A 9,616-nucleotide genomic window follows, 5' to 3' on the forward strand; every position below is an offset into this window, starting at 1 on the left:
CGTCCTTCTTGCGCCGGCGCCCGCTTCGCCGTCCGCCTGCCGGCGGCTGCCGCGCGCTGATTGGCCGCAGCTTTCCCGGGGCTGGCGCGCGGGTGGCGGCCGGCCGTTGGCGGGGGCGTGAGGGGCTGCTCGCGGGGCGGGGCGGGGCGGGGCGGGGCTTTGCTGTGGTACCGGTGTTGGGCGGGCGGTGGCCGGAGCGTGTTGGGTTCGCTCCTGCGGCCCCGCGGAGGCCGTGGTAGCCCCCTGTTGCGGTGGAGGCCCCGTGATCCTGGCCTGCGTCCCGCAGGGAGCCGCGTAAACGGTGGCGAGTGGCCTTGTTAGTGCGGGGGAGGGGGTAGAGGCATAGGGGATCGTGCTGGCCTAAAAGTTTGGGCTAGGCAATGTGGAAAAGCCTGGTGTTGTGCATGAGGGAGGACAGCTGTTGAAAGGCATCCCTGTGGAGAATGAAGGTTTTTTTCTTTTTAAAAAAGAAAGAAGATTCTGTGGTGGAACTAGTCATTCTTAGCCATTCCCACTTACGCTAATTATGAAGCTAGAAAACCTCCCCGAGTAGGTGCTTTAAATAACTTTAGCAGTGATGTTACAGAAGGTGCTATGAGCTCAGGATTTCAAGCATTTCTCTCCAATCCTGTCTTTTTATAAAACCTTTTCTAGGTAGATGTACTAAATGAATTCAGGTATTAAATTCAGTCTAGCCTGTGGCAAAGCATCCTGCACTTGAGACAAAGCTGCCAGATCAGCAGTTGGAGCACTGACTGCTTGATGTGTTCCCAAAGGGAATTGCTTTTATTGCTGGTATGTTAGCGCTATAATAAAAATAAATTCAATGCCAGGTTTTAAAGACTGTCTGTTGGACATCAGGGAGTCCTGTTTCCCAGGCTTTGTTTATCCTGATACCATCTTAATTGTTCTTTTTGTAATGCAAGCTGTGATATATAGAAAATACCTTCAAAATAATTTACAGCATTGAACTCTGGGTACAGCTGTACCATCTGGAGTACTAGCGCCACAAACATCCCTGTCATAATATGTGAATACATGTTATATTGCACAAATATTTTCTCTGGTAACATGAGACATAAAATTTCCAAACATCCACAAAGTTATTATTTATAATTTGCCCTTTATGCACATTTACAGCAAAATATGTGTCTTGTTCTAGAATCTCTTGTGTCTACAAAGCACAGTTAAACAAGGAAACCATCACAAAATTTTAACTCTCTTAGAGGCATTAAGTTCTCTCAAAGTAAGCCTTTTTTCCATAGTAAAACTCCAAGATTGGTTTGTTTGTTTTCCAAAACTGACTATTGCAGTATCCACTTAATTGCTGGTTTTTTCTGATGTGAAGCTTCGCTAATGTAGAGCGCTTTTGTTTTCTGCTGCTTCCCACTCTTAGGTCTGAGCCATACTGTACATGATAAAACCCAAGACTTTGGTTCTGCTTTTTTGGGTACTTTACGTAAGATATATAAGTGTGAAAATGTCTACTTTCTAGGTCACCTCTAAGAAAAAGATCACCACAGCCTCAGGATAAATGAATAGTTTTAAATTAACCCAGGAATAGTTTCTTAAAATGAGTAGGCTAGTAGAAATACGATATTTGTGCTTTTTTTCTTTTTAACAGTTTTTTTGAGGGATTTCAAGAAAAATCTTTTACCATGGCATATATTGGTTATATTTTTTTACATTTTCATAACTTCCCTGTTTTTATATATGTTACATTGTTCTCTGTTGTATTTATAATGTGTTTATGCATTTTTGATGGAAAATTGATTGCCCAAATCTACCTCAAGATCAGCCCTAATTACAAGCAGGTCACTAATGTCTGTACAGGCATCAACATAAGAGATTTCCTTACTTCAGCCATGAGCTTTCATGCAGTAAACTAAATTCTTCATTTCTGCTTTTCTGAAAACTTGTCTTTAATCCCAGTCATAACTTCAGTCTATACCAAATGACCAACATATGTCAGAACTAACAGAAAGCGTTGCTTTCTGTTCTCCATTCTAGCAATCTACACAGAAACCATCTGTTAGCTCAAGGTATTCTATTTTTCTTTGCTAAAAATTAATCATAATTTCAGTTTAGTATTAGCTAAAGAGAGATGATGACTTCGTTAATATTAAATGCTATAGAAATTGGGACTTGCCCACATTAGACTTTCCTTTACACCTAGAAGCTCGAGGAATAAAGCAAATTTCCCATATTTTTTGGTAAATTTGTAACCCTAATTATAGCTAGAATATTTCCTAGGTTATAATAAAATAAGATAAGCATATTCTGAAATTAAATTTAAATCATTCCTTACCTATGAATACCACTGTGGGATCAGCAGTGTAGTCTCTTGAAGGTCTTGCAGTGAACCAAACACTTCAGCTCTTGATTACCAAACTATAATCCTGCCCCAACCTTAAACATTGTCTAAGTATTAACCAGTACATCTATATTTGTTCAAAACCTGGTTATGACTGAAAATGGGAAAGAGATTAGGTTCGGTTTTGAACCCGGCAGGGTTTGAAGAAAATTTTCGGTACAGGACACTGTGAGGTCTTCACGAACGGGATGAAAGCTGTTAATCTGTAGAAATGACTGCCCAGTCACTCTTTTGGTAGCTTTTATGGAACTTGTTTAAGAACAGTTTGGAGACGTATTTGGAGTTGGGATTTAGATAAAGTGGCAATAAAGGGCTGTGTTTAATTGCAGCATCTGGTAAGGTCTGCTTGATTGGATATGCAAAAACTGCAGCCTGAGTGACTCCTCATTATTGTGCAGTCATTGTGTTTCACTGAGGCCTGTGATGCTATTGCTGAAATTAGTTTCCAGAAAAGCAGAATGGAAGGACTGTGTTTGCTGATGCATTGTACTGACCATGAAGGGGTGGATGGTTTCAGAGGAGCATATTTTTTTAATTGATTTGGTTTTATGTATGTATGATAGGATCTTTGGTTCCAGTTAGGGTTAAATTTCATTTGAAGAGGAACTGTGTTTTGTAAGATCTGCATGAATAGGAAGAGTACTGACCTTCAGATCTTGTCTCAGGACTATTACCTCTCTTTTTTTTTTGGATGCTAAACTGAACCTGACATCCAGCTGCAGTTGTTTCTTGGTGACCAATGCCTACACCAATGCAAAGCATAATCTATTTTCCTTTGCCACAACTGGCTTTTCTGCAAGGTCGCAGCTGAGGGAGGATTTTGTAATAAACCAAATTATTCCTGGACAAAAGGGAAGAGGGTCGTCACTGTACCCTGACACAAATTTATAGGTGAACCATCCCTAAACTCTAAAATAAGGGTCACAAGGAATAATACTGTTTATCAATGGACTGAGTTGGCCTCCATATCAAAGGGCAGGAAGCACAGTGACTTCCTCTACACATATTTCTAGTATTTAAGAGAGAATACAGTTAAGAGTGAGATAAAAGCTCCTCCAAAGAGCAATTTTAGATCACTGAATTCAAATGAGCTTTTCTGACCCCTCTAACTACTGAAATTCAGCCTCCAAATTTAGGTATTTGCTTGGTGTTTGAAATAAGGTCACAAAAATGTAGAAATACTGCAGTGTTTTGAAATGCTTGTCAACACTAACTTTTCAATAAAGCTTACATTTGTCTGGTGCACATTAGTGAAACAGAGTACAAGTTCCATATCTCAGACCAAATAATGTAGGAGTATTATTCAAAACAGAAATGATGTATGCTTCTGGCATGTTGTTCATACTGATTTGTGTTGCACACTGCTGGTGTAAAAAAAGATGATGAATCTTTCTGCATAAAATAATTTAAAAAAATACATTACTACCATTGGCACATAAAACATAGCCTTTAAATATGTGTTTAGTTTTCAGTCTCACATCTTTGGGAAAATGCAGACATTTGAAAATTGAAGGAGATTGCAATGAGTACTCAAACCAGTCTTTGTGATGCAAACATCTACTGCTACTTTGTAATTAGATGGATAAAAAGCAAAGGAGATCAAATGGTATAAAGCCGATTACTAGTATAAAGAGATAATTGTAGATAGTTAGAGAGAGAGCAATGAAATGACAATAATTACCCTACTCCCACACTGCAGATTTCATGGAGTATCTGATAAAACCTTCTGTTGAAACTTTCTGATTCTGAATTGCATATCAAAAATACCAGTCATCTTTAATGTTGGAGTCTATAGTACAATAGAACATACAATTATTTTTCACAGAGGGAAGGAGATTTTTCCATGCTTTTATGACCTGATAGGTTCATAGGCTGCTCTAGCCAAGCAAATGTCACAGCAGTGATTTGAGCCAGGAAAAGTACAGTAATCTGTGCAGACTAGTAATTAGTTTTGAACTGTTACTGTCCTGTGCCTTTTTGAAAGAAACAGGGAGAAGGGAGGCAGAGAAAAGAGCTTGAACTGATTTAATAGCATTAGCACATCTAATGACAAAAGGTCATCTCTTTGTTCTTTGAAATGTTTTTTGAAGGATTCCAAGTACAAAGTAAGCATAGTCTAGCTTATATGAAATATTAATTTATAGTGTTGTCTGCAGTTCTATAGCTTGTTGAAACACTTTTTCTGTGTTTTCTTCCACCCCCGCATTGTGATTACTGTGATGGAAAAGCAGATGCTTTGTAGTAATTTGGGTGTGGATACTGTAGTGATTACTGATTAGCTCTACTACATTAACTATTTAGCTGTTTACTGTGTGAACACAAGATCTGTCTCCTCTCATGCAGTGTTAGATGCAGCTCTGGCCTCTAGATAGTCTTACAATCTCTTTTTTTCTCCATGGCTCCACATGCTTCAGACAGAAGCATTGAGTGTCTGGAGGGAAAGAGCCAGGCAGAAGGCACTGAGCTGTCTTTTGGGGAGTTACATTCAAAAGACTGTTATGGCTACTGCCTTATGCAGTGGGGCCTTCAGAATTGCATGGTCCAAGATGATTCCTTTCCCATCATGTGAACTGAAATATGAAATATACCTGATTGACAGATCACCTATTTCAAGAGTAAAAATTTCTTTTTTGTTGTTCCAACTGAAATAAAGAAACATTTTTTCAAAATACCAGCATTTCATATGCAATTGAAGTACTAATTTTATTTAAAAAATAATGGCTGAAGATAAGGCATACGGACACTGTGACAGCGAAGTTCCAAGTATTTTGGAAGCTACTGGCATTTTTTTCTTTAGTGGGAGAAACAGGAGACCAGCTGTTTAAAAAGAAGGCGTTTCAATGATTGTTCTGTTCTGAGTACTGAAAAGAATTGCAATAGAAGATGCCCGAATATTCTTGCTTCCACTCTATGCTAAATTCCATTCTGTGGCACTATGTGACTTCAGTAATTATCTGTTCCTCTGTGGCAAATAGTGGTAGCACTACAGTGACTAGAATAGATCATTTTAGTGAAATGATCTTCTGTGTAAAGTACTTAATAGCAATGCATAGCTTATATTTTTAATAATTGAAAGAGTATTTTCTGTTGCAAACTTCTGAATTGAAAAAAATACAAGCAGCTTGATAAAATCTTACAATGCTGGGAATACTCTGCATAAACCAAAACAGCATTGTAAGTCATGGAGTCATGGGTATGTTCCTGCTATAAGAAACACTCTTGAACCAGTCCAAAAAAGATCTGTCAACAATTTTGCCAAAAAACACCTGGAGTATTTTTATGGCAATGTTAATTTACTCCCTTTAACCTATAGAGAAGATGTGATCAATTAGGTCTCTCTAATAGGGAATCAAAAGATCAACATCCCGGGAGATCTTTCAGTGGCAGGGTGCACATGTACAACATATTTGTGGTGACATATTCTGCTTCAGGGGCAGCAGAACACTACTGTGCTACAGAGTATTGAATGACGTAAAATGCACAGCATCAGCTTCTTTCAAGACTAGCATTAAGGATGCCCATAAATTTGCTATTGAAAATCGTATCTGAAGAATGAATACTGATTTTGGTTCTGTAATTGTTCCTCATGGCAGCATGTAGGACTTTAAAGAAAGGTAAAATGCTGTTTCTTGTAAGGGTCTATGGAAAGCAGCTGGCAGTAATTAAATTATTTTATTTGAAAATAAGTAAAAGGTTTTCCAAGCTTAATTATATTAATGATCTGTTCCTAAGGAAAACATAATCTTTATAAATAACAGTTGTGGTATTCATTGCTGTCTTTAAAAAAATATATGTGCTGTACTTGCTTTAGCACTTTGAAGAGGTTCTTTATGCGAAGGAAGACTAGACAGGTTATTTGAATGAGGTTTCCATTATAAAACACAGATCCATTTGGCAAATGACGTGCAAGAAAAGCTTGAAATGATTAGTGTGAAGCAGACTTCCATCCTCCCTCTAAGAGCAGCCCATTTATATGAGTGATTGTATAACAGTCATAATGTTTCAGCATCTCTCCGGCATCTTATGGCAGGATCGAGACGTTGGCTGTTGAGAGCTGTAAACACATACATTTGCACTCTGGTGTGAATGCTTCCAGCTCCTTTGCCTGTAGCCTTCATTCCTTCTCTCCCCTTCTCAGGCAAGTTCTGCAGTCCTTGTGCTTGCCTGCTCCGCATCATCGTAGGTGAAAGACAGTTTCTTTCCTCAGAGCTGGTTTCTTCCCAAGACGTGAGTCAGCAAGCAAGGGAGCTGACGGCGTTGCCGGGATGGACCATGCAGAGATGTGCCTCTGCAGTGCCAGCCTCTGCTCATACAGGAATCAGCAACGATTTTTACATCAACTCTACACCAGGTGGCAGCATAACATGCAGCTCTGCTTGTGAGCTGGATTTAAATAAACATAATATGCAGCAGTCTGTAGAATTCAGTCAGTAGAGAAAGGAAAAATCAGCTTTAGGTGTTGAATCCTCATTTGTTCATATTCTGTCCACTGCTCATCAGCCTGCCCCCCCCCCAGCTCTTATATTCAGCTTTAAAGGAGTTTCGATATTATAAAGAGCTCTGAAAACTCTCCAATCCACTTGAGATGTTCTGCAAGAGGTGTTGTGACATTCAGCTATAGGATTTCTCTCCACACATGTCCCAGGACCAAATGTGTACTAGGATGAAAATACACTAGGCTGAAGCTTGAGCTTGGATTGCGTAAGGTGTGTGGAAACACAAAGCTGTCTAAAAGCCACCACCCATTGTCCCACTGTGTTCACCAGGATGACAAAGCAACAAAGTTCACTTTAGTCAGTTGCTCCCTCTCCCTTAGATCACAACATAGAATACGAGCAAGTGTTTTGGATAACTTTTAGAGCTGTAGAATTTTCTTGAGTTTGGGGCTTAGTGCCAACTATTGTTCTTTTGGCAGCCACAAGATAAAAGCTGATATAAGCAACTATTCTTGATTACTCCTAGGATCACATATGTGGTAGCAATATCCTGGCTCTGCTACTCCTTTCTTTTTTTTGAAAATCAGATTAAGAGTTTCTGGAATGTGTATAGTATCGTATAGTATAGTATAGTATAGTCAAGTCTAGTCTAGTCTGGTCTAGTCTAGTATATTACATTACATTGCATTACATTACATTACATTACATTATATATGTTGACAAAGACTAGTGAAATATCATTAACTGAAAGGAAGAAAGTAACTTAGTTAGATGGTCTCAATCAGGGGTGTCAATTTCATTTCCACTGGGGGCCACATTAGGCTTGTGGTTGCCTTCAAAGGGCCAAATGTAATTTTAGGATAGTATAAATGCAGGAGTACAGTCCTAAAATTATATTTGGCCCTCTGAAGGCAACTGCAAGGCTGATGTGGCCCTCGGTGAAAATGAATTTGACATCCCTGGTCTAGATGGTCTATGAGTGTACACTAAAGGTACACTCACTTTGAAGTTTTAGAGTGGATTGTTGGCACTCATTTTTAGATGCAGAATACGATTCATTATGACAGGTTTTTTCTTCAAATTGTCTGGCACCTAGTTAATAAAAAAAAATTCTCTCTGCCAATAAAGAAAGATTCCTAGTCTTTGAAGCACTATCACCCCCAATTCAGACTGTAAGAAAAACTTTGGTTGCTATTAAAATACCTTTCAAACAAGTGTTCAGAAAAGCTCCCTATCTGTATGTCTGTGACATTCAGGCTGAAGTGTTTTGTGTGGTATTCGTCCTACTAACTTTAAGGCCTTTTTATTGCAGACATCTTCTTCTGGGCTATTCATTCTGGATTCCCCTTATAGTTGCTTAAGTGACATCTGAAATAGCATAATCTGAAAAGTCTTTTAGTCTTTTATAGTACTAGCAGTGAAACAAGTGCCTGCAGGGGTCAGTTGATCTCATACATTTCTAAAAGGTCAGATGAATCATAGCAGAAAAGTGCTTATCTCTCTGTTGTGATTGTAAAGAGAGTCTAGACAACTAGTTCAGATAGCTACATTTGCATTTACTTGGTTGATTCGTATATTTTGAATTGAATCATACTTCAAATGGAACTATGGACTCAGAGGATTTGATTAGTAAAGCCCAGATTTTGGGGCGTTTGGCACCCAAATTCTGCAAGCCCGGCTTAAATATTGGTCTGAGCAATCCATATCCATTTTTGGAGTAAGTAGACACAACTCCCACTACATCAGGTGAGGAATGAATCTGGTAGGGCCTGTCTGACTTGGTTCCAGAGCACTATGTTAACATAATGAAAACATAGTAAAAGCAATATAAGGCAAGACTCCTTGTTAAATGTTTAAATGGCTTCTTCTGTGGTGTTTGCACAACAAATGTAAGAAGCAAAACATAGCTTTCATTATAAAAAAAATATGTGAAGTATTTAAGATGCAAATGAAAAGCAAACTGACAAATGAGACATTTACAGAAGACAGTATTATGAAAGAGAATAGGAAGATAAAGGCTATATGAAAGAAATTATATAGACAAAACCAAATCCATGGACATGAACTGAAATTAAGGGAATAAAAGTATTTATGGAGATTTTTGCAGCCTTGAATGAAAGAAGGAGGAGGAGAGAGAGGAAGATAAAAGCATGTGTGTGTAGATAAGCCACAACTTTTTAGGCAGAATGTCAAAAGCTTTAACATTGGGATGAAGCCAAACAGAATCAGTGACGGGGTAGAATGTAAGCTTGTATGAAACTGCTTTGCAATTAGTTCATTAATCAGCAAAGTCAGAGACTAGTGTTCTGGAAATCCTGCAAGAATATCTGACTTTTAATTATTAATTTTTGGAGTCCATGAGCTACCACGTAGCACAAGCTTCTTATTTCAAGGAGACTAACAGTGCAGGGTGAAAAAACACTGCCTAGCACTCACAGACCATCTCTGATTATCTTCACGATAGATTTTTGAGACAGTGATTGGAGGTTGAGGTGGGAAATGTCGAGAAATGAGTTGTGATATTCACAATCATTCATCACTCCAGTCTTCAAAAAGGGCAAGTAGGATGACTAGTCAGCCTCACCTCCATCCCTGGAAAGGTGATGGAATAGCTCGTTCTGAACACCATCTCCAAGCATGTGGAGGAAAGAAGGTTATCAGAAGCAGTCAACATGGGTTCACCAAAGGGAAATAATGTTTGACCAACTAGATAGCCTTCTACGATGGTATCATTGGCTGGGTAGATGAGAGGAGAGCAGTGGACATTGTCTGCCTTGCCTTCAGCAAGGCTTTTGACATCATCTCT

The sequence above is a fragment of the Columba livia genome, chromosome Z (assembly GCF_036013475.1).
Source record: "Columba livia isolate bColLiv1 breed racing homer chromosome Z, bColLiv1.pat.W.v2, whole genome shotgun sequence".
In the NCBI taxonomy this organism is placed as follows: Eukaryota; Metazoa; Chordata; class Aves; order Columbiformes; family Columbidae; genus Columba; species Columba livia.